Source organism: Agelaius phoeniceus, chromosome 5, assembly GCF_051311805.1.
Source record: "Agelaius phoeniceus isolate bAgePho1 chromosome 5, bAgePho1.hap1, whole genome shotgun sequence".
NCBI lineage: Eukaryota > Metazoa > Chordata > Aves > Passeriformes > Icteridae > Agelaius > Agelaius phoeniceus.
In genome coordinates this window covers 28,695,340-28,720,338 of record NC_135269.1, presented here as the reverse complement: position 1 = coordinate 28,720,338, position 24,999 = coordinate 28,695,340, and the positions used below count along the sequence as shown (strand labels likewise).

General features: G+C 35.9%; 1 protein-coding gene and 1 long non-coding RNA gene across 4 annotated transcripts in view; both read right to left on the bottom strand.

Moving 5' to 3' along the window:
- CDK17 (cyclin dependent kinase 17) overlaps nucleotides 1–24,999 on the bottom strand; it is a 91,010-nt gene that overhangs the window by 61,699 nt on the left and 4,312 nt on the right. The window lies entirely within an intron of this gene.
- Nucleotides 12,465–24,137, bottom strand: LOC143694044 (uncharacterized). Its single transcript, XR_013182219.1, has 4 exons — nucleotides 23,419–24,137; nucleotides 22,364–22,545; nucleotides 20,365–20,492; nucleotides 12,465–12,571 (listed from the first exon to the last, which is right to left on the bottom strand). It is a non-coding gene; the product is annotated as an uncharacterized LOC143694044 (long non-coding RNA).

Below are 24,999 nucleotides of genomic sequence, written 5' to 3'. Positions count from 1 at the left end.
CTGTATAGCATGAACACAAAAAAAGCCTCATCAAGCAACCCAGAAAGTCCTGACAGTAAAGCGAATCAGGCAAATGTAAAATCAAACCCTTCCATAATTACTGCTTGTACAGCTCTGTGCCTAAGAATAATATCAAAGAGCCATGAACTGTTTAAAATCATACAACTTTGGGTGCATTTCTCTTACACTTCTATGTACATGCAGAAGACAAAAAAAAAAGAAAACAAGCTAGGAAAAACAAACTCTTTCACAGTAATTGACTGCTTGGTTTTGAATTATTTTTTCTTAAAAATAAGGAAGAATGATATAGCAACAGAGGACGAGTTTTCACTTAGTGAATTAAGAGACCAATAAGCATCATGGTACAGAACACATTCTACAGTATTGATGACATATATGCATATTTTTCTAACAGATAACAGGCCACATAGAAGATCTGATACACTGAAGGCATTACATAGAGACACAAAACAAGACATTAAGAAAAAAACCAGTATGATAGAATGGACAATTCTGAGACATTTAATGCCTAAGATTTTTCAGTCTCTTCTGTACTCTGTGTTCTTCTAGAGATTTCTGATGAAAATAATACTGTCAATGGTATAACTACTAGTCCTGAAATAACAGAGAGACAGAATAACTTCACCACAACTAAGAAAGCAAGTACTGACAGAAACAACAGCCTAAACAGTTTCTTATAGTCAGCTGACTAAGTCAAACAGCTGCACTGAGATATTTCAGAGGTAATTTCAAAGGAGCAGTAAATAAACTCATTCTGGCAATAAATAATCTTTGAACTATGGCTCAAAAAATTGTTTGAGTACATGAACATCTTTTACCCAAAGCTATAAACTTCTCTGATTCAGTATTTTAAAAAAACTTGTGAATTGTCTTTTCTTCCTTTCTCCAATCCTGTCATCAATACAACTTCAGAGATTGCTCAGTAACAGAAAATCTCTGAACAGTAAGTCAATTACAGTATTTCCCTGCTCTATTAATTTTTACAAAGCAGTCAAGATTGTCCCAGCATGACACCAATTTGTTCTGTTATAGCATTCAGACAAATGCCTGTCTGAAGTGTTCATGCTGCCATTTAATGGTCAACCACATGTGCACACATGGATCATTTCAGTATTCATTGCCAAGGATATCAAACATGTAAGACACTATTCCTAATGCAATTGATTATTTAGCTGACAACCTGGGAAAGAAAGCAGAGTTTTAACATATGTTTTGCTAAGCAGCTTTGCAAATAGCTGTGTTGGCATCAAGGTGGTGGCAGTATGCCCTACAAAGCAAGAGAGGCAAGCATGAGGCTGCTTAAGCCAATTTAGTACCTCCACAGAAGTAGAGTACTGATCATTAGTGCACATCAAATCCAAGGTAAGACTGTCCCTACAGGGAGCACTACGATAGAACTGTTGTGTACCAGAAAAATAGCCTGAAAAACTGCAGTTTTGCCAAAAGCCTATTTAGCTTAGCTAAACAAAACCTGGGATCTGAAATAAAAGCAGTCTATGAACAAAATAAAGGACAGCAGCAAATGCTGTTAAGGGAAGATGACAGGGGAAAATAACAAATGGATAGGAAATAAAGTAAAGCAGAAATGCCTTCTTCCACTACAACAAGTTCTAGCTACTCTGATTGCCACACAATAACTACATGCAGACTCTTCTTCTGTCTTACTCCTGCACCAACATCCTGCTCCCAAATTAAGTCTCAACAGATGACAGCCTCACAACAGGTATTTTTCAGGGTTCAAGAAGCCAGGAAAAAGAAAAAAAAAGGTATGAATTTATTTAAACATACAAAAAAAGGCACCTGCCATGTATCAAGCTGTCAGAACTGTCACTGTTGGCTCAAGAACAAGAACTCTACATGCAGACTAACATATACCAAGATTCAAGATCTCTAGGTATCACTTGATGTTCCCTTTCTTTGCCTGAGTAGATCATTCTTCTCTGCATATCTTTTACACACAATCTTACATATTACTCTTCCTCCAAGTAACTGAGGCTGTCCAGAAGAAGGTTCCCAGATTCTCAAACCAAGCAGAACAACGAAATTACCACTATGTAATCTGGATGACTCCAGTTAATCAGTTTGAGAGGCCACTCCCCTCCCAGACTGAGCAAACAGTCTAGCACTTCAAAGGACGCTCACTCAAACTTCAAATCACCTCCTTTTAGTATAAACAATTCTCTACCTGAAGGGATCCAAACAAGTTTTGTGGACCTTGAACAGAGACCAGAGGAAGATTAAGAAACAACAACATAAGGTTATATAGAACTGAGACAATACTTCCTTCCATCTTGACTCAGTAGAGGAGACAAACAGCAACCACTAAAATAGAAAATTGTGTATCTGCAAGTAAATGTCAGACCAGTAAGACAGCATTAGTATATAGGAAACCTTGGAAAGTAACAAATATTAATGTCAGTCAATAACCTTAAACCCAACAGGAATAATTAGGAAACACAACCTGAAGGACAAGTAGTCTTCAAACTTATTTTTAATAGAATTATAAAAAAGTAAAATAGCTGTGCCTAATGCCAGGCAAGCAACACTGATACCATCAACAAAAGCAGAAATTCTCTAGGATCCTCCTGCAAGCTACGTTTTAAAGGCAGAGTAAGGACAGATGTATATTTTATGACAAAATTTCTGTTAAGAAACAGTCAAAGAATCAAACAGGATGTACAGAATACTGTTTCCAAATATGTATTTTTCCTGGGCAGACACATTTGCCCTCTTTTGTTTCTCAGGCAGAAGAAAGAAGTGAAATTTTAAATTTATCTTCAAAATAATTTCTTCCAAACTATAAACACTATCATTCTCCTGCTGTTAGAGCCCAATGCTTACCCTGTCTCATCCTGGCAAGGACAACAGTGAGCCAAACCCCTGCACAGCAAACCACTTTCCATTCTGGGTGTTAACTGCGTTGCAGAGGCTGATACTGCTATTACTGTCAATGATCTGGATAAAGCTTCCAAACTCTAAGATTTGTCTCACCAACAGAAAATGTTTTATAAAAAGGTAAATTTAAATTTTTGCTTCTCTACATAGACTCAAATTCCCCACAGAATCTTACTTCAGCATCATATAATTTTATACTCTAATAAAGATCAGTACTGAAAATTCTTCACTTGGAGAAGTACTGGAGCAGTTTTGCTGTAAAACTCCATGGGAAGAAAAAAGAACCCTGTTACTATAATGTCACCAGATGACATAACTCTCAAACTAGTGCAGTTGAGCGAGAGTCACAGAATGGCTTGGGTTGGAAGAGACTCTCAAAGGTCACCCAGTCTAACATCCCTGCAACAAAGAGAGACATTTTCAACTGGATCAAGGTGCTCAGAGCCCTGACCAACCTGACGGCGCGCTTCCAGGCATGGAGCATCTACCACCTCCAGGGCAAACTGCTCCAGTGTTTAACCACTCCCAGCATAAAAAAAAAAAAATCTTCCTTTTATCTACTCTGAATCTACTTTCTTTAATTTAAAACTAGTATCCATTGTCTGTCACAACAGGCTCAAGGACAATTTGGACCACTACCACTCTACAATGACAGAGACGACTAATTCCTTCCTCCCTCTCCTACTACATTCCTTTAGAAATTTGGTTCCCATAATGCTTTTTTCTTTCTGGAATCTATGTGCTGGGAAGAAGAGACACAAAGACAATCCACGCTACAGCAGCACTAACATTCAACACTAATGAGCCAAGTGTAAGAGCAACAGATGTTACACCTTAGTTAATTTTTTTTAATCTACTTGGTTCTTTGCTCCTTAGCCTCCTTTGGAACACCCTGGTTGGTTTTCCCCCGGTATACAACCCTTAAATATATAGCACAAAGTCCAACTGATGTCATTTGTCATCTCATAGAGTAAAAGATCGTGTTTTGACTGATATAACAGAAGGCCTGTTGCTTTAAAAGTTTGGAACATGCTACTCTTTCAGCAAACTACTATTTCTATGTCCAGTACTTGAGCTGATCTTGAATTACACAGTTCAACAGCCTTGGAAAACAGTATCCTTTTGCCAAAATATTCTTTAAAATAATATTACATGTGTTCTAAGGGAAGCTTGTATTTGCATTACCACCCAGGTATGCTGCCTTTCAACATACCAAAGTATGCTGAAGAGTAACCAGAAATCTTCCCATTGCAGTTTATTTCCTTTTGGTAACTAGGATCCATAAGCTTGAAATTAAACAGTCCAAGCTTCTAGTTTTCACTTGTAGTACATGTAATTCAGATTTATAGCTTTACTCTCTTTAAACTTAGTCTACATTACTATTTAATAAAAGGGAACTCAAGAAAAGACCTTCAAAAGAACCAGCCATCTGTCTTGTTAGTAAAGCATAAAATAATCAGGTGCTACCATACTGAAATTTAAGTTGTGCATCTTAAATACAGCTTCAGCACAACACCTGATAACCACATCTACCTTTAAAGTAAATAAAGCAAGCGATGTGTTTTTATTAAGAAATACTAATTACACTTGCTTTTAAAGAAGGTTTCTTAAATAAAAACCACCAAAACTTTAAGATTCTAGTTATGCAACTATTTCTAACTCTTACATTCTGATGAAAACTTAAGAATAAAAATCTGCCAGACTGTTGCCATGAAGCGAGTCTTAATTTTTTATCTCCCTGGACTCTTTTTAATACATTTTTGTAACAAGACTTGAGAATGAAACTTCTCACCAGCTGAATGGTAAACCAGAATGGCAGAAGCTTCCATTAGTAGAGGCACTACAGCTGTTTACTGAAGTAAACTCTAGGTCTGCTCCACAGAGAAACAAGATACACAAGCACAATTAGGAAATTTCATGCTTGTATTAAGTAACAGTAAGCAAACCTTGCTAGTTACAAAGAAAGAGTGGTTTTAAGGAAGACTGGGTCATAGCAACCATGCAACAGGGAAATAAAAAACTGAATTTTCTGTCTACTGAACTGTGCATGCTTCCTTTTGTTGAACTGTTGACATGCACTCTCCTTTCTGCCATTTCTGATTTCAATCACATGAAATAAACTGTTGGATTTCCAACCAATATGCCACCTAAAGGTATATTGTATATTCATACAGCAAATGAACTCAACTTTTTCGTCCCAACATGGTTCATGTTACATAGGTACTATCTCTAACAATAATCCTCTAAACATTACCATTTCTTGCATCAGAATGACTCACTGGAACAAGCCATACCCTTTGACCAAATTTACTGGAATTGAGCACAAATCTGAGGTTCTATTTCCAGACCTTGTTACTTAAAACGCATTGAATTTAGAAATTTCACTTAAAAAATACTACAGTCAGATATCAGTTGTCTGGATTAATCTCATGGACTCTTTTTAAAAAAACATTCTTATAATTGTAATTTCAAACAATTGGGACAATCTCATTCTAAATTTATTGGGATATTTCTATGTTTTATTCCACACCACTGCTGAAACTTACAACAATGTTTCTCCAAGGCCCATCTCTGAACACAGTATGTCCCCAGCACAGGTTACAAGGAACACTTCTTGAAGGGATTTTTTACCAGGGTATTTAAATGACCTTTAGATATAATCTAGGGGGTTCCCAGCTCTTCAAAATGATTGTTATTGTCTCTACAGCTCAGATTCTACTTTTAGGTTTTTTAATTCAGTTGGAAATAAAATTCACCACAGAACAAAAACAACATTGCAATACAGTAAGATAATGAATGTTTACAAAAATCCTTTCAGAAATTCTGAAAAGTTGTTTTTAGAGCAGCCATGAGGGGAAGGACTTGGGGGTGTGAGTGAATGAGAGACTCAATGAGTCTTGTCAATGTGCACTTGCAGCCCAGAAAGCCAACTGTACCCTGAGATGTATCCAAAGCAATGTGGCCAGCAAGGCAAGGCAAGGCATTTTCCCCCTCTGCTCTGCTCTGGTGAGACCTCACCTGGACTGCTGCATCCAGTTCTGAGGCCTCTGATACAAGGAAGATGGGGACCTATTGGAACAAGTCCAGTGGAGGGTCACCAATATGACCAGAGGGCTGGAACACCTTTCCTATAAGGAAGGGCTGACAGAAGAGAAGGCTCTGGAGAGGCCTTTTAGTGTCTTCCAGTACATATAAGTGACCTACAAGAGAGCTTGAGAGTGACTTTTAACAGGGGCATGTATTGATAGGACAAGTGCGAATGGCCTTATAGCTGAAGGAGGGTAGATTTAGATTAAACAGTCCAAAGAGATTTTTAAGGGTGGTGAGGCAGTGGAACTGGTTGTCTAGAGAACTTGTGGACCACCTCTGGAAGTGTTCAAGGCCAGGTGGGATGGGGCCTTGAGCAATCTGGACCAGTAGAAGGTGTTCCTTCCCATGGCAGATGGGCTGGAACTAGATGATCTTAAGGTCCCTTCCAACCCAAACCATTCTATGATCCTACAGAATCAAGAGAGCTTTGGTTCTTCACAACTTAGCTATCTCTACTGTTGGAAGTAGGGTCCAAAATGAAGCTATTTATCACGAATAAAGATAAAATAGACACAAATTGTTATGTGGTTATGAAGTATTTCCCTTCTGAATTCATTAACTTTATTAAGAAAAGAGCAGTAGGAGAAACTTGATGGTGGCAGCACATGTGGCAGGCATGAAGTTCCTTCTCTGATGAATTGCAGTAGAAGCATAATCATCTTTGCTTTATACAAAAAATACAGAACATACTCAAGTTAATGATAGTTAACTTGATGGTTAAGATGGTTCCCAAGAAGATGGTTCCCAAGAAACAAGATCAGAATTGCTAAATTAACAGAGCTTGCTAAAAAACCCCACTTAATTTCCAGAGAAATAATAAGTAAATATTTTTATATATTTATATATATATATATATATATATAATCTTGATATACTGTTACTGAAAGCAACCAAACAAAAGAAATTGAGCAAAATCTCAAACAAAAATCTTCGAAGGTGGCAAGCAACCAAGTAAACATAAAAGAACTGCACAAATTATAATGTTCTAAACACAATCCTAACCTCATTGTGATGTCCACTTTAACAGCTCAACCTGTACTTGGCAGTCCACATTCTAATTTATATAAAAGCTACTTCAATTGTCTCTTCAGCTCATCAATCTCCAATTCCATTCTAGCATATAAGCTACTGAAGAGAAATTATGTCCTGTCACTATGCAGTCTTAGGGAAAAGAAAAAAAGAATCTCCTATTTTCAGTGTTAGTATCATATCAATATTTAAACATTTACTAAAAAAGACTGTGAAGCAGTACATACAAATTTTTTCTTGTTAGGAAAGTTACTCTGGAATCTGCAATTTAAGAAACTGCAATAAAACAAGTTCTAAAGCTAAACATATACTGATGCTTCCACGATAAAGCAACTACAGCACTGGAGAATGAAGTTTGAGCGAGGAACTGCAACAGGCAAAGAATGACAGATGCAAACTGAAATGATAAGCAAGGAGAAAGTGAAGTAGAGAGAAGGCTCATAAGGTATTGAAAAGCAGTGTGAGAAAGAACTAGTGCAAGCTATACGCAACAAGTTCTCTCATCAATAAAGACTGAAAACTACAGAGATTTGATCTACATTTCAAGACAGTAAACGGGGTATTAGGCTGCTTAATTACTAGATCAAAAGCCCACACATTCACATGATGCATAGCACTAGAGTTTTCCAGCTTTTTTGTATGAATTTGTTCAAAACATGCTAAGCGTAACTGTTTCAAACCTACGGTGAACAGAGGATCAACTGTGCTACCACAGCCACCACAAAGCTGAAAAGCAGCATTGTTGCATGCTCTGATCAAGTCAACAGAAGTGTTATTATTTGCTTACACTTGATCTGGATCAAGTTTGCACCAATGGGTGATCCTGCAGGGAGAGTAATGAACAAATCCACTATTGCTGGAAGTGCAGCTGGCAGCTGAGGCACAGGAGCCCATAAGAGAGAGCTGTACTGACAGCTTTCCAGAGTAAAACAGCAACCACAAAACCCTATGGCTCCCTGAGCAGCCTTATTTCACACATCAAAGAAACAAGGATTTGCAAGAAGTCCACTTATGGGTTAACATTCTTATTCTGTATTTTGTTTTTAAAAATCTTCTCCACCACTGAGCAAAATTTTTTCCTCTTTTTTATTTCTACTGTTGACTTAATTACTCTCCCACTGAAGTCATGAAAACGCCCATCAACTTCCCTAAGAACCATTATACCAACCTAAACCACCTCAGACTAAAAGCTTTAAATTTAATTTGCAAATGGAACTTATCAAAAGTTTCTATCAGGTCATGAAATTTTATTGTAAAATTTTGTCCTGGTTCAGAGCAAATTTGTCAACCCAGGACATTTATGAAATACTGTTTTCCAAATCTTTACCTTCCCATTTCTTAAGTGTTTTCAAGAAAAAAAAAGTTCAAGTATCCATTCTAGGTTTAAGAACCAAGACCATCTTGAAACTAAGTCTCTGTCTTGCATAGGAACAAGAATTGTTCAGTCAAGATACCATTTTTCTCCTTACTCTGACAGTGTCATAGTTTTTGCTTTTTATTTAACTTTACAAAATTAATCAGAGCTCTATGAAGTGTTCAGCCTCAAGAGGTTGTTCCTTCAGAAATCAATCGTAAGGAGGGCACAAAAGGCTTAAGGACAAAGTCTAGGCTAGTTCATAGTTGTGAAGTCTTCTTATAAAAATAATGCAAGAGAGCATAACAGTGATACTCTATCTTCATGCTATTGAAAAATATGTTAATGATTTGCCTCATCTAATTAATGAACCCTTTAAGCGTTCATTAAAATGTATGTCAGGTTTTTATCTTTAAAAGGAAATGCCACACAAGATCTCCAGTACTTCAAAGATCTCTGGTTGTCTTTACTGTGCACACGAAGCCTTAAGTCAATGCAGTGTTACTATCTCCTAAAAATAATTTAAACATTTAGTCAAAGGAATGATCACTACTGGTACCACAGAAATTGATCTCATTCCTCAGAGACACAAATATATATATAGCAAGCTCCAGTTTGGTACGCTCTTCATTTATTCCATCCTCAAAAATGGTGGAAAGCCCAAAAGTGTGATGAAACAGGAAGTCAGGCCTTGGGAAACTGAAGTAAAGAATAAAGTCTAAAAAGATTTATCAAAAGTCTTCAAAACCCAAAGAGGAATCTTGTTTTATTCAGAAATAAGGTAATACTCAAAATGGTTTTTAAGAGAATTGTAACTTATCCCCTGCAGGTAAACCAACAACAATTTCTTTCTTTTTCAGAAAGAGCAAAAGAGAGAGCTGTGATTTATGAGGATGCCAGCACAAAACCAAAAGCCAACTCTTACACAGAGTAAGAAACACAGAAGTATGCAAACCTCTTACTTACACTGTCTAGGTAAAAATTTCCATGTGCACTGCAAATAAATTTACTGGTTTTGGTAAATCAGATATATTTTAAAGCAAAGGCATAGCACTTGAAAGTTATTCAGTTTTAATACCATGTATTCTTTTGCTCTTAAACAGTTTGCTCTGAAAAATTAATTCTTCTAGTCTGTTTTTAAAACTAGACGTCCTTTCCTGTACTCCTTTAAACTATGAAGTAGATCACTAGCCACACATTACTCTGCCATCTGTTGTCCAGTCCTTTACCATAGACGGCCAACTTAAATTTAATGGAGTAGAAACTACTCAAAGTAAAAATACTGAAGCGTGTTATTATTTCTAATTGTCTTGTATGCTGCAAAACAGTTCCTTTAATTTAAAATAACAAAAAGAGAAAAGTTGAGAGAAATATGACTCAGCCAATTTGACAGGAACATTTGATATTTTACATAATTTCAGCATTGTCTCAATGCGTATTTATAACTGATTTTAAAGCAACCATAACTAAAATTTCTGATACAATAAGATACTAATCTGCAAGGAATGTTTGCTTGACTGCATAAAGTATTATATACATATGAATACACTAACAGTTGTACAACAGCACATTGCTTAAGCATACATACTGGAATTCATTTCTTGGAAACAAGATTGATTCTTTTTGTCTATAAGAAGTAATACAATACAGCACAGTATGGCCACCACTAATGATTTTTCTGTTTACTTTTGTGATGCTTCACATTTCATAAAACTATTTTAACTTCAGCAAAGGAACAAGACTACTTGGAAATAAATGGATTGTTACTGAAGGTACAGTTACTCAAAACATTTGCGGTATTTGATCCTAATATATAAGAGCAGGTATGGCTAAACAATAGATCGAAAAAATATGTAGCAGTATAGACACATTAACCAAGTACTTGATCCCTGGAAGTGGACAGTCTCACCATTTTGCCACAAATGGATAAATTTAACAAGAAAAATATTAGTATGAAAAAAATTGTAACTTCACTGCACTTAGATGCCCATGGTTGAAAAATATGCCATCAAAATCAGTACTTCTGGAAAGAAAATAATGTAAACAATGTATCCATAAGCTAATCTTCAAAGAAGGATTTGCTCTGGATAAATGTATGCATCAATTCTCAGTTCCCTGTAGGGATCATTTAAGTCATCCAGAAAACAAATTGGGATTCAGTGCTAGGATCAAAGTTTTCAAGGAACTGCAACACGTTCAAAAACATGTTCAAAATAGTTACAGATCAAAATCAAACAAAGAACAGTATAAAGTGGTCAATAAGTCAACACTACAAAAACATACTCATTTTTCCTGACAATTTTCAGGATTGCTTATCTAGCAATAAATTCAGCTACTTGTCCAACATCAAAGCATAAAATATGAATGTTCTTTTAGAATTCATTTTTTCCATCTTTTCCCCATTATCTAATCTATGATTATTTTATCTTTTTGATAGGATCAACAAATACTAAAGCCATATTTAGAATTTCAGAACAGGCCATTCTAGGATTCTATGAATCTTAGAATTGTTTGGCTTGGAAGAGACCTTAAAAATTATCTAGTTCCAACTCCTCTGCCATAGGAAGGGATACCTTTCCCTAGACCAGGTTGCTCAAAGCCCCAAAGCCCATCCAGCCTGACTTTGAATGCTTCTAGGAATGGGGCATTCACAGCTGCTCTGGGCAACCTGTTCCATTACCTCACCACCCTCATATTAAAGAATGTCATCCCAATATCTCATCTAAAACTATTATCAATTTTAATCCGCTCCCCCTTGACCTGTCACTGCATGCCCTTGGAAACATCTCTCCATCTTTCTTTATGTCTCCCTTCAGGTATTGGAAGGCTGCAATCAGATCACCTCAGAACCTCTTTTCCAGGCTGAACAATCCCAATTCTTTCAGCCTTTCCTCACAAGAGAGGTGCCCCATCCCTTTGATCACCTTGGTGTCCCTCCTCTGGACTTGCTCCAAGAGCTCCATGTCCTTCCTGTGCTGGGAGCCCAGAGCTGGATGCTGCACTGCAGGGGAAGTCTCACCAGAGCACAGCAGAGGCAGAATCCCCTTCCTTGTCCTGCTGGCCACACTCCTTTGGATGCAGCCTAAGGACACAGCTGAAGTTCACATCTTGCTATTATAACAACGGAAGAAAGCAAATGCATTTTACTGGTGCTCCTAGTCTGATCTGGATTCCATTATGATGGACACTGCTCAGAAAAGTATTTACAGAATCTTGAGTATGCCTTTGGGGTAGCGAAGTTTTTTTGTGTGTTCATCTTTTTCTCTCCTTTTTTTTTTAATTTTAATAAAAGCATCAAAAAAGAAAATTGTGAATGCTCTTGAAACTTGCATGCAAGTTGAATCTGGCGGTGAAGTAAAAACCACAGCAAAAAACCCAGTGAATAACCCTCCAACCTTTCAAGTAAAATGAGGAAGAACATTGATAATGGATTTAGTCTCTCGGCCCTCCATGATCTCTACAGAAAAATTCTCATGCTTAAGACAGTCTTGTTTTTTAACTGCATGTGTTTACAGTACCATGAGTGCCTTTACAAAATCCACACAACTAAGCCAGCATCATTTAAAAATACCCTCCTTATGTAACAGTACTTTAATATGCATTTCTGCTGTTTAGCTTACTCTTCCTTGTGTGTCAAAGCTTATTTCTGATTGCACTAGATAAGCAAGGAAATAAGTTCTCCTGAACTGCTGAAGGTAACCTTTCTGGATATAAAGAAACAGATGTAGTCAAATAAGCAAAACTACAATGAAGACTTGAAATAAAAAGAACAAAACACTAATTTGTGAGAGGCTCTTACTGAAAGCATCAGAAATTGACTACTCTCACTCTACTGCTTAAAACTTGACAAATATTTTTAGCCTTTTTTCCCCCTTTTAGCTTTGATTTTAAAAATTCCCACTTTCATGCTAGCCTAGTTTGTTTAAACATCAGCTATAAATTTTTATTACAAATGAAAGTAACAAAATCAGCACAATTAGAAATGAAAAATTGCCAAAAAATGGCAAGAATTTCACAGATCTATTTTTAGCGTTGATAGATGCTAAGCGAATTACGTAGGAAATCTTACCCTTTTCAGGCATACGTAGGAAACACGTGAGAAATCATATCATTTTTCTCTAGTTCCCAAACTTGAGTCAGGTAAGTTATTGTAAAGAAGAGCTGAAGAAATTAACAGAGATCCTAGCAAAGATATACACAATCAATTTATTTTGAAAAATAAAGATCACATTTGATTTGGTTTTTCTGATGAAAATATGTAACTTGCAAATCTAACAAATTGTAACTTAGCAAATCTGAAATATCGAATCAATTTATCAACCAACAAAATGTTCAGCCCAAGTCCTCATTCCCACGAATCAATAATTATCATACAGACTGGAAAAATCAACAGAAATGTGTTAATATTTCACCTTAACCTTAAAAATATGAGTTTTCTGAATCTAAATAAATACAAAAAAAAAACCAACACAAAAAGGAGTACTTCTTCTTCCCTCTCTATTTCGGTATTATTTGTCTTTTCTATATAAACTTACATCTAGATCTTGCCATTAGACTGCCAATATGAAAGCCAACTAAAGCTAAAACTCAATATGCTTGTGGACACTGTTGTCTAGAGAAAAACAAAATAACCAAGCTAACAAATAAATAAATAATAAGAAGGCAAAAGTAGCTTCCTGAAAACAAGCTACTTGGCTTTCCAGATTGGGGGTGGGGGGGAAAAGAAAATTTTAAAAAGGCTTGGCTTACCAGCAATTTTCTCATTCAGTAGAATAAGGTGTCAGCAATGCAACACTACCTGTTTTCTAACATAACTCTTAGCAATGATTCAAATGGAGATCATGACCACTTAAGCTCATACACTTCCCTATTAAGGATGTTTTAAGCTGTCTGCCCCCACAAGAAAAAAACCCTACTAGTGTAACAACAGTGGAGAGAAAGGTGTATCAAAAGGATTGTCCAGTATTTCTTCCCATGTAACATTTTGATACCTCATATTTCAGGACTGACAGTGGAATACTTTCATTTCAAATTTGAAAACTTGTAATATGATATCAGGTGCTGACAATCTAACAAAACACAGTTTTCAAACAAGCCCTTGCTTTGCACAGCCTCAGCAAACATCTCAACTTCAACATGACATGGACTATTTTTATTGTGTGTGTTTAGACTGTATTTCAAATGGTATAACAAATTGTTGGGGTAAGGGGGAAATAAACATTCACTGACCACTTGCTGTCACAGATCATGAAACAGATTAATTGTTGAAAAAAACCATTGACTTCAGTCTCCAAATGTTGAAGTTAAATGGAACATTGAAAAGTGAAAGGTTTTTAACCTGCAGGGAATAAAATACTTCATGTCATTGTAAAACTTCATAGAAAGTTTTATAATATTTTCTGCAACCATTTCCAACAAAAGGCTTCTGCCAGTAGCAACGTGCATACCAAATACTCATAGCCAGCTCAGGTATCACTGCTGCAGTGACTGCAGTACAGAAAACAATGAAAAAGATCACCACAATCCACCACAAACTATTTCCCCTCGTGCTTTTGTTTAAATTGTTGCCACCTACACTGCCCTCACAATTATGCTGAGGCACAAATAGAATTATAATCTTTCACAGTCAAGGATTTTACTGAGTTTTTAAGTGCCTTAGCCTCTTGCAATGAAGCAACCAAGGTATCAGGTGCTTCAGAACTGCAGGTACTTTTCCATTCTGCTTTAATCAAATGTGTAACATCAATACATGCACATACCCTCTGCCCAGCAACACAGGTGCTGCCTGGCCCCCTGAAGATAGCACTTCAAGAACACAGTCATTTTCTCACTCAAAAAAAGAACTGCTGTCTTACAGAACCAGTGACTAATCTGGCCTATTTGTTCTCACATTTATTTTCATTTGAGCTTCTATCACTTTCTAATTTTCTCTTTTTTCCCTGTGTGTAGGAGGAAATCCTACCCTCTGCTGACAAAAGAGATAGTAGGATGTAGCCATTACTCATGAACTAACAAGACAAGCTTCTCTTCATAAAGCAAGAATTTGAGAGAACCTCACCAAGGAGAAATACACACACTTTGCTTTAGTGGCAGTAGGGATGAAAATACATTTTGGACTCCCCATGGTGCCTCTGCCATCACACATCTCACATGCTGGAAATCTGGATAAGAAAGCACAAGTGCTGTACATGTATTCAGAGCATGTTTCCTAGACTCATCCCAATTAGTTCCTTCCCTTCTGTTTCCTATCACTTGAATAAAAACATTGGGAAAGATCCAAATAATGACATTTTTGACAGCATAAAAGCAAAGACAGCCAAACATTACCAAAGTAAAGCATAAAGGGACCTCTTTTCCCACCACCTAATTCCCCATTACATGCTTTCATGAACTTTAATCAGGTTCTTATAACGAAGACAGTATGACTCCCATATACAACAAATTCTGTAGGTATAGATCAATTACCTTCCTGAGAATTAATCTGTACCTGTAACAAGCTTGAAGAACTTCATTAAGTATGAAAGACTAGGAAAAAAATACTGAACCTCCAAACCTAACTACATGCAGCTTTCAGATCTCAGATGCATGTAGGACAGCACTCATGCATTTATATTTATATAATTTATATACATTTATATAAGCTTCAGCTGATAAAGCTATGCCTGAACAGTAACTTCCCCCTTCAAAAAGATACAGTTAACAAAGTCACATAGTTAACTTCCCAAGTAAAGTACCTAAACATACAACTACTTGATAACCTGCCAGAAAAAGCTTTAAGCTTTGAATTAAAAAATTGAAATTAGCTACTTGTCTCAAATTAGATACCAGTGGAAAAAAAGGCAGAGTTCACCTGCTGAATGTCAGTGACACACACAGAGCCATGATGCCCTAGGAATAAGACTGACTGATCTATACGCGCTGCCCTTTCCCCCACATCCACCTTCCACACTTCTTTATCACTTTAACCAGACTTTAAAATGAAAAACCCTATAATTCTATCAAAGAATCTCCACTCTACAAGGTTAACACAAGTATCATTGATTTGCTTTTGAAATATGTATTTATCATTAAATTTCAATTTTAAATATTCAGATCTGATTTACAAAGTAAAGTTGGGACCAACTCTCTTTAAGCCTATTCTTGCTACACATACTGTCTACATGCTGTGGAAATCTATTACAATAGAGTAACACAAACTAGGTATACTGCTTATTTTCACACTAGATTAGCTCTTGCTTACTATTGAAATATGACAGAGTTATAAACAAGTACAAAAGTCAAGCAGAAAATACTTTTACTTGATTAGAAATTCCAATATAAAGAAAATTAACCTTATAAAGGCTCATGAGTATCCCAGCAAGATGATGTAGAATATCAAAATGCAGTAGTAAACTTTCATTTGGTGAAAGACTTTTGAGATAAAAACCCCAAATCCAAAGATTAATAAACTAAGCTATGTGTGTGGCATGCTGCTGCAATTGGCATATGCAGAGGGCAAGAAAATTTTGTAAGCCAAACCTGAGGATTTGTAAACACTTGAAATATCTTGTATCAACCCTTCGAAATAAACATTTTCTCCACAGACAAGGGGTGGCAAAGAATTGAAGCAGACACTGCCTGTCATATGCAGTAGCAAGACACCTAAAGCAAAACTTTCCATTCTCGGGTGTAACAAACAAATCCAGTTGTAAATACTGCGCTGAACCCCTTGTACTTCACAATAAAATAAAAGCAAGAATGGGGATCAGAGTCTGCTACTATCAAACCAGTATTAATCTATTTACAGCTCAATACACTTCTGAAGCTTAGTTTCTTGTGCAATCCATGTTTTACAAACCACCAGTAAAAATTCTCATTTAATGTATTTCCCTAAGACAGCAAAATAAGCCCAAGAACCAGCTTTTTTGGATATGCCTTAAAGGATTGACATAGTTTATTTCGCAATTTATTATGATAATTGAGAAATGGTTAAAAACTGTTTAATTATATATTACACTAGCTGACATTTATTAAGACAAGATGAGGTTATGCATGAAGTGTAAAGGTAGAAGAAATGTTTCTTATTAATAAGGTTTTCACTTCATTTATGACAAAAGTATCCTCTGTGAGAACTACCTAATTTAATCACCAAGTCAACTAAAAGACCTAAGGATCTCCCTTTGTTTTGTAGTATACTACATGCACTTTGCAGAGCATCTTGGAGGACAAATTGAAACCGTGCCATTTTTTGGAAAGTATAGGTCTGATGAAGAGCACATCAGTGCTTAGGTCAATGAGCATATACAGGAAAGAGCTTTGCAGCAAATAACTCATGTAATAAAATGAGATGACAGAAGGGAAGCCATGGTGGCCACATCACTCTCTGTGACACAGCCAGGCTATGAAGAGCCTGGTCCCTACCATGCCCTGACCCAGTCAGTCTCATATCCTCCAAGACAGGAATATCTAACCCAGATATCTGTACTCCTAGAGAGGCACAACCTCTGGAGACAAAGACTCAAACCTGGGTTTTAATTGAGATTATTTATGTTGATCTGATTGTATAAATAAAAACACCTAGCAGACATTGTTATTCTCTTAAACCATACCAAATTAAGGTGCATAATTTTGTTAAACAGTACATCACATGCTACAGATGAAGTTAATTTTAGCATTGTTCATCATTTCATACAAAGAAAGTTCACTTCCCCCTTTAAAAGAAACAATTAATTTTGAATAATGACCAAAAGCTGGTTAAAAGTACTTTCTTTTTAACCCAAGGAGATGGTTAATACTGCTGTTTTGAGACTGGATATCTAAATTTGAGACATCAATTTCTTTCAGAAAATTTTTAATTTATTTAGTGCTTGTATTAAACTACTACTTTAACATGACAAAACCTTTAATATTCTTTATTCGCACAGCAGGTAATTTCAAAGAGTGGTCCATGCAGCTGAGAATGTAAACATGGAGATATTGCTGATGACAGCATTTAGGTCTTAGGAGAATTCATTTACTCTCTCAAGTGCTGCTAGACAATTCTGGGTAATGAGCAGCGAAAATACTGAATGAAGTATTTATGATTTACACAGTATAAATCATATTCTGATATGCCAGACATGCATTTGTAACATGCCCAACACACATTAACTAATCATGCAGTGTGCAACAAAAGTAACTGCAGAAACTGCTGACAGAACATGCTCTTGCATGTGTGAAGAATATGTGGTTACCTTTCTTTACATCTTATTTGCCATATAAAAATTTCACCCAGGCATAAAATTGCTCCTCCTCTCAATATACATGAAAGTTTCTCTAAGGAAATACCTGAAACTTTCATTGCACCTTTCAAGTAAGAACTCTTCCAAATACATCATAAATAGGATTTTCAATAGTCCAAAATTCAAAAATAGGTCACATTTATTGGAGTTACTTTCACACTCCTTACATGAAACATACAAAGGCCTACTAATGCTTACTAGAATGTTAAATACTTTCTGTTTTCGACAAGGTCAGAATGTCTTTCTATCCATTTGCCTTTTTCTTTTCTATTAATTTAATTAACATTTAATATACATCATATTTCCTCCTTTTACTTGTTTGAAATTAACAGTTAGATAGAACACCATTTAAAAAACAAAATTCAAGATAAAACCCCCTTCAATGTAATAGATAGACTGTCCCTAAGTAGCACTTTGAAATGACATAGAATTAGGTAATTCTACAGGACAATCATGTACGGTTTTCACACATAGCTTTCCCTGATCAGAAGATACAAGTTCCCATCTTTATTATAACAGTACAAATTTGTATGGCTAATCTCATGGATTTATTTCAGTAAATAAATTTCAGTGCAACTTATGTACCAAAACCCAGAAAAGAGTAAGGAAAACCTGGGTGAACACACTGCAGTAATATCCAATTCTGGATGAGTGCACAGAACACCATGCCCTACCTGAAAAGCATAGGTAGGTCTGTCCCCTCTGCTACCCAACAAAACCACTGCTAACCCCAAGGTTTGGTTCAAAAATACAACAGAGCTACTCATCCAAAGAGGGCAAAGGGACATTATTTTAAAAAAAAGTGTATCTCTGTGCTGTAAAATAGTGCAGCTTTTCTATATTTCAGACTGCCTAATCAAAAAGCTTCCTAGACTTTCTGATAAAGAGCCACGATAAGTCAATCCAACTGGAATATTACTACCTAGCAGCAAAAGCAAGGCTTGTGCACACTGTAGAAGGAGCTTGGATAGGAGTCAAACGAGAAGACCATCATAAATGTCTCACACTTCTGCACAAAACAGAACATGTCATTTTTCCAAAGCCTCTTATGATCACAGAGAGGCAAACATTTATAAACTAGCACATATCACAAGTAACACAGCCAAACACCACAAAAGAATTTGGAAGAAAATTAACCCACACAGTTTTCTTAATCCCTTTCAAACCTTTGATTATAAGAGAAAAAAAAATCTATTATGTCATGAGGATCCACTAACAGTTAAATATATTACCTTTGGGGAGTGGCGCTTCTCATAAAAGTGACTATACTGAAAAGGAATTTTCTCTGTCAACAATTTTGCTTCCTGTGCTTTATCAGACATTTCAGGCTTTTTTCCTCCTTCAGTGACAAACCCTTTGTGGGGGGTTTCTTAACAGCCTACTATTGGAAGCCTTGCATATGAAATGTAGCTAAGAGGAAACATTCCCTATATAAGACAGTTAACGGGGCTGTTTTCCAAGTCTGTGTTTCAGATCAGGCTGGAAGCAGTGAGGTTACATATTATGTTAATTCTGTATGAGATATGACTGAGGAGGCCCCATGCAATTAACTACACTGAGATATAAAGCATTAATGTAGATGAAATAATCCAGGTTAGATTCATTTACATTGGTATAAACAGACTGAGAGCAAGATAACATCTAGCCATAGAAACAGGAAAAACTAGGCCATTCTGTCAGTATAAAGGTGGCTTAGCAGTATTTTATACATACACTGTCTTTGTTTCTCCTGCAGATTTTCTTAGAAATATTTACTAAAATCTATGCCACTAGGTTTTCAGACACTGCCAGGGTATTATTTCTATTGACAGGTGTCTGCAGATAACTCCACTAAGGCTGATTTTCAAAGCATTCTCAGCACCTATACCCTTATGATCAGTATCTTAAAGAAGCCTCAAATTAAACAACCAAAAATTGACATAACCCACCCCTACGTATTTTTTTAGCTAGCGATGCACTACTTTTCATGAGAACTGACTAATGTCACTACACAAAACCTGTTGCAGTTACATTTTAAAGTATCTTCAACAAGTTATCTAAACTAGCGTAGAAATTGGCAAATAATGTCAACCAATCCAAGGAAAACTTGGCAATCCAAGGAAATCATTCTCAAAATTTAAGTAGAAGAAAATTTCACATCCTATCTTTCAAGTAAAAACACAAAATAAGCAACAAACTCTGAACTAAGATATAATTCCAGTTACCAAAAGCAGATATGACAATCCAATCATGTAAAGATGTAAATTTACCATTAACTTCATGAAGTATAGTATCATTAAAAAGTCAAGAATGAACATCAACTGCAGGTGTAAGATATGCTCAAATCTTCACTTGTCTTACTTTATCACAGAGCACATATATTCAAAGAACAAGGTTCTCCTACTACAAAAAAAAAAAAAACAGGTATTTTTTATTTCTCCTTGCAATCCCAGTTGCTGAAATTGCCAGAAGACATGACATGAACACAGTTCATTCAGGAACCTATTTCAATATTAAAATATACTATCACTACTACTCACATGACTAGAATTTTAAAATGCTAAACACTCGCAAGCAGGAGTGATGAATAAAGAAAAATCTGCATGTTTTACTGCTTACATAGTGAAAGACCTAAATGCATAAGTGGGGGAGGTGGAAGGGGGTGGGAATTGACACTGATCATCTTCAGGCACCTGAAGCACTTAAGAAATCAAACCAGTGCTGGAGACGTCTTACCCATTCCCAGCACCAGTAAGAAAATGCTTGGCTCCATCCCCCAGCCAGTCTCTCTCTTCTTTCTTCACCATCAACTTTGTAATGCAGACAGGTATGAAAACCTCTTCAGTTCACTGATGCAACAGAAACTATTTGGAAATAAGTGCTTAATTCAACTCAAACTGTAATGCTGTAATACAAAAACAATGGTTCTGATGGGCTGCCTCTAAGGTAAATGTGGAAAGAGAGGTGGCTCTGTATTAAGATCTTTGGATTACCCTCTGAACCTATTTCTCTCTATTGGTTACAGAGATACACATTTTTTTAAAAAGGCACAATGCAAATTAGTCAATCTGGCATAATTCATATTTTAGATGTGAATAATTTATTTACTGAAAAAAAATCATGTTTTATCTACCCACTGCTATAAACAGATGATTAAGAAGAATATAGGTATTTTATTAAGATGCAGTTACAGGTGAAAATGATCACTAGCTATCCATTCATGCCCAAATTAAACTTTAAACAGTGACAAACATCTAATGACTTAAATCCTTAAACTAATGTCTACCTCTTCCACTACCAGAAATATTCACAAATACCAGGAAGCCAAAACTTCTTATATAAGACCACCAGGAACAATTTAAAAAAAAAAAAAAAAAAAAAAAAAGGCCCTTTTAAAGACAGCAGGTTCAGAACACTTAATTAACCACACTGAACACTTTCTATTTTATACAAAAACCATACTCAAACACATTTTAAAATACTAAGTATTGGTAACTAGGCTGACTACCAAAGCATATCAAATCTGTATCTTCAGAACTCATAATCTGCTTTGTATTGCTTCTAAAATACTATAATTGCATAATTCAAGAAGAAAGGCATATAACTACTGAAGAAACTAATTACTATACAGCATTATGTTGTTTCCCCCATGCAGCCCACGAGAGAAAAAAAAAAAAAAAGACTATGGTTAATAACCAAAGGCCACCTTCTGACCAAATACATTTTAAAGCTATTTTTTGGCTTATGCATCAAACATTTTTGCTCTGCAGAATTATACTGAGATGTATCAGAAACAAGCCTCCAAAAGATATTTAGGTTAACTGTATTCCCTGATAAACAATCCAGAATTACAAGCAGCAGGTTTAAAAATACTGTGACTTGTGCAAATGGGAACACTGTTAAGCTGTTTATCTTGTTTAATCCTGAAGGTAAATAGCATAAGCTTCAAAATATTTTTCTTCTTTGCCATAACCTATTGAATCACATTTACAGAGGTAATGAAACAGTATGGAAAATCTCACATTTTTAGAATTGCCTCTGCAATTGCTTTACTGAGTATTATACAGGTCATTATCCTCAAGACCACTCTGTCTGTAAATTTCACTGTAAATTTCAGTGATTTAAATCCAAACTGTGGCTTCAGTGATGCCAATGATCTCGTCTCTCCTGAGGTTCAAATCTTCAGAAACAAAAAAAGAACCCTGCAAAACTCTACTACTAGGCCCATTTTAAAATACGAATACTATAGTTAAGTAATTTTTTTATTGTTGCATCTTCCAAATATTTTCAAACTCCTACTGTATTTTCAGCTTATTTAGTTCAGTTTTAAAATATTATTTTCAAGAAAAAAGTGTCATTTTTAGTTTCCTTAGATGTCTTTCATCCAACACTAATAATTTCCACACTAAAAATCCTATTTCATTTCATAACTGTCACCTCAAACATGTACCCATACTAAAAATTAAGGATATATTTTATAAGATAGATCAGTAATTGTTTCCACACTGTGCCTTATTACCCAGTAGCAAATTAAGTTTCTGAGCTGCTGTTTTAAACATGATTTTTAAAATACTTTAATGCAGCATATATGATTGATATATTTAGCAGCTGAGCACCTCCTTTCCTCTCTGTACACAGGAAGTTTCCCCTCCCATCTGCTCAGGATATTTAAAAAAATAAATAATTACAAACTGCTATTTTTCCATCGATGCTGCAGAAAGTGACAATTATTTACCTGTAAACATGAAAATAAAGTTGAAGCCAAACACAGCGTAACCTGCACCAGCTCCCCGACAGAGTCACAAGACACGAACTGGTACAAAGGCAGGAATGTGGGGATGAGAGCAGCAGCCAGCAAAGAGGAAAATCACTGCAGCTTTGAGTGATAGCGCCAGAGTTATGCCAGGTTGAACTCTTCTGTGGAGCAAATAAGTTATTCACGGGCGGCAGCAGCCCAAGCTTTGTCTCTCATGTCTTTAGTTTTATATTTGAGTTTCAAAGCAAACATAAATAAGGTGAATTATGAAATAGACTCATGCTTTACAAGCAGATGCTTGAGCCATTTAGTACGATATTTATGAGACAGCTTTAAGACTAAATAGCAGCTAAGCAGGCAACAAGCCCCCTGCACATGTAGGCACTCTGCTGCTGTTTATGACAACCAGATCTTGACAAAGAGAAAGGACAGAGGAAGATGCACTGGCAATAAACCAATGACAGACCAAAAAAATGCCTTTTAATTTTCCCCAGTTAAATTATATAAAGCCACATCTTTTTTGGCCTACAGAGAAGATTTATGAATGCTACACTGAGAAACCCAACTTCATTTCAAGATGTACAGAAAACTGATGGAAATATAACATGTAATCTATTATTTCATAACTGTTTTTCCTCCTCCTGTGTACTACTAATTATATTATTGATTACTATATTTTCAAAATAAAAGCTCTCCCTAAACCCCACACACAGAATACAGATCAACACTTAATATCTGTTCTGTATTATACATGAGGAACTATTCCAAACCTCTACAGAAAGAATGCCCAAACTAAAAGCTAATATCAATAGCTGCATATATTTAATTTAGTTATCAAATATAACGATTTTATTTTAAAATTTAATACACTATATTCAATCTTTTAAAGCCTGATATAAAACTCCACATAAAGCAAACAAACAGGAAGCTGCCACTTTTCCAAGCATCCATCCTGCAGTAATGACCCATTCTTTAGTATCTATTGTTTTCCTACTTTTCTGGAGCTACAGAAATAATGGGCAAGTTTCACTGACTTTCATTTTATTCGTGGCAATGACCAACAGCTGACACTGAGCAGGTTTCCCAGGGCTTCTTCACCAACGTACTTTGACACTTTGATGATGAGGAGCCCTCATCGCACACGGTTACGTAACAGCAACTATTTATAGGTAACCACTTGATTCACATTATCCACTGGGTTTTAAACCATTTCATATATTGTCACTTGATCTATCATTTTAGTTCCATAATCAAAATGCCACGTAAGAGCCAAGTAAAAAGTTTCAGTGACGCCTGTTTGCAATATCAAAACATACCATGTGAAGTATTTAATCTTATCAAGAGAACCAGACGTTAGTTTCACAAGATTGGTCCTCTATAAATATATGCTGAGCAACAGTTGTTTCCTTTGCTTAACCTCCTGTTCTACCAATATCCATTACTGTGCATATAACTGGCTCCTAAAACCACTGAAAGAAACCTCAGTTGTGCTAAAATCACGTAATTTCTCAGTGTTCTGAGACATACTGAGAGATATGGCCAGCATTTCCACTCCAGAAAGTGCCCTACCAACCTGTACTCACAACTTCAGTGACAGCTGTTTAACACCTTCAGGTTCTCTTAGGAAATGTCTCAGAGAACCACATATGACTATCAGCTGGTGTACTTATGAATATAGCAGTATTTCATGAACATCAACTTATTCTAAGAATATTAAATACTTACATTTTCTTCAGCTTTTCTAACTGGCTAAAGGTTTTCTTAGAATACAGTTTCATCCTAAAATACACCTAATTGTAACAGTTGGTGACAGCATGGGCTTTCCTCATCACAGACTTTGGCCTTTCTTATCAATCATATTAATTGACCTCAGTGTCAATTTCTTTACATTTTTTGTAAACTGGCTTCTTTACACGTTTTGGAAACTAACCTATAGACCATAACATTTAAATCCAAACAGTTTTCTCTCAATTACAGGACAATGGTTTTTGCTGATGACTAATATCCTTTGATCGTTCTTAGTAATCCATATTTTGCAAAGATACTTATTTCAGAGAACACCAAGTAACTGCAAACCTTACGAAATGTTAACTTTAATGACTGCTGTATAAAGACACCTTGCACATACCTGAACAACATCCAAACAAAGACACTTTCATATTTTAAGAACAGGAAGTCAGAAATACTTGAGAAAAGACATTTCTGAAAGACTATACAGGTTATGACAGTTGACTATGATATTACTGTCTCAGTACAGCTACATGCCTGCAAAATGCTCTAACCGACCAAGCAAAGAAGAGAATGTCATGATTCTGACAATTTCAACACAGAAACTGAAAGCATCCAAGTATCCTTACTGAAGCTGACAAAATGCAGAGTTAAAAATCAGAGAACGTTGTGAAACTCTACCAAACCTTTAAAAACAGCAGCAGTCAGAGATGGGAGTACAATTATGAGGTACAGATAATTAAATGAAATATGATTAGAGGGCACAGAGTAACATTCACTTAGGCAAAATACCTAGGAAGTACAACCTAAAATCAAAGATAGGCAAGAACTGTAGCTAGGAGTGCAACTGAAAGACACGTCACTTCTTTGTTCTGGTATAATAACAC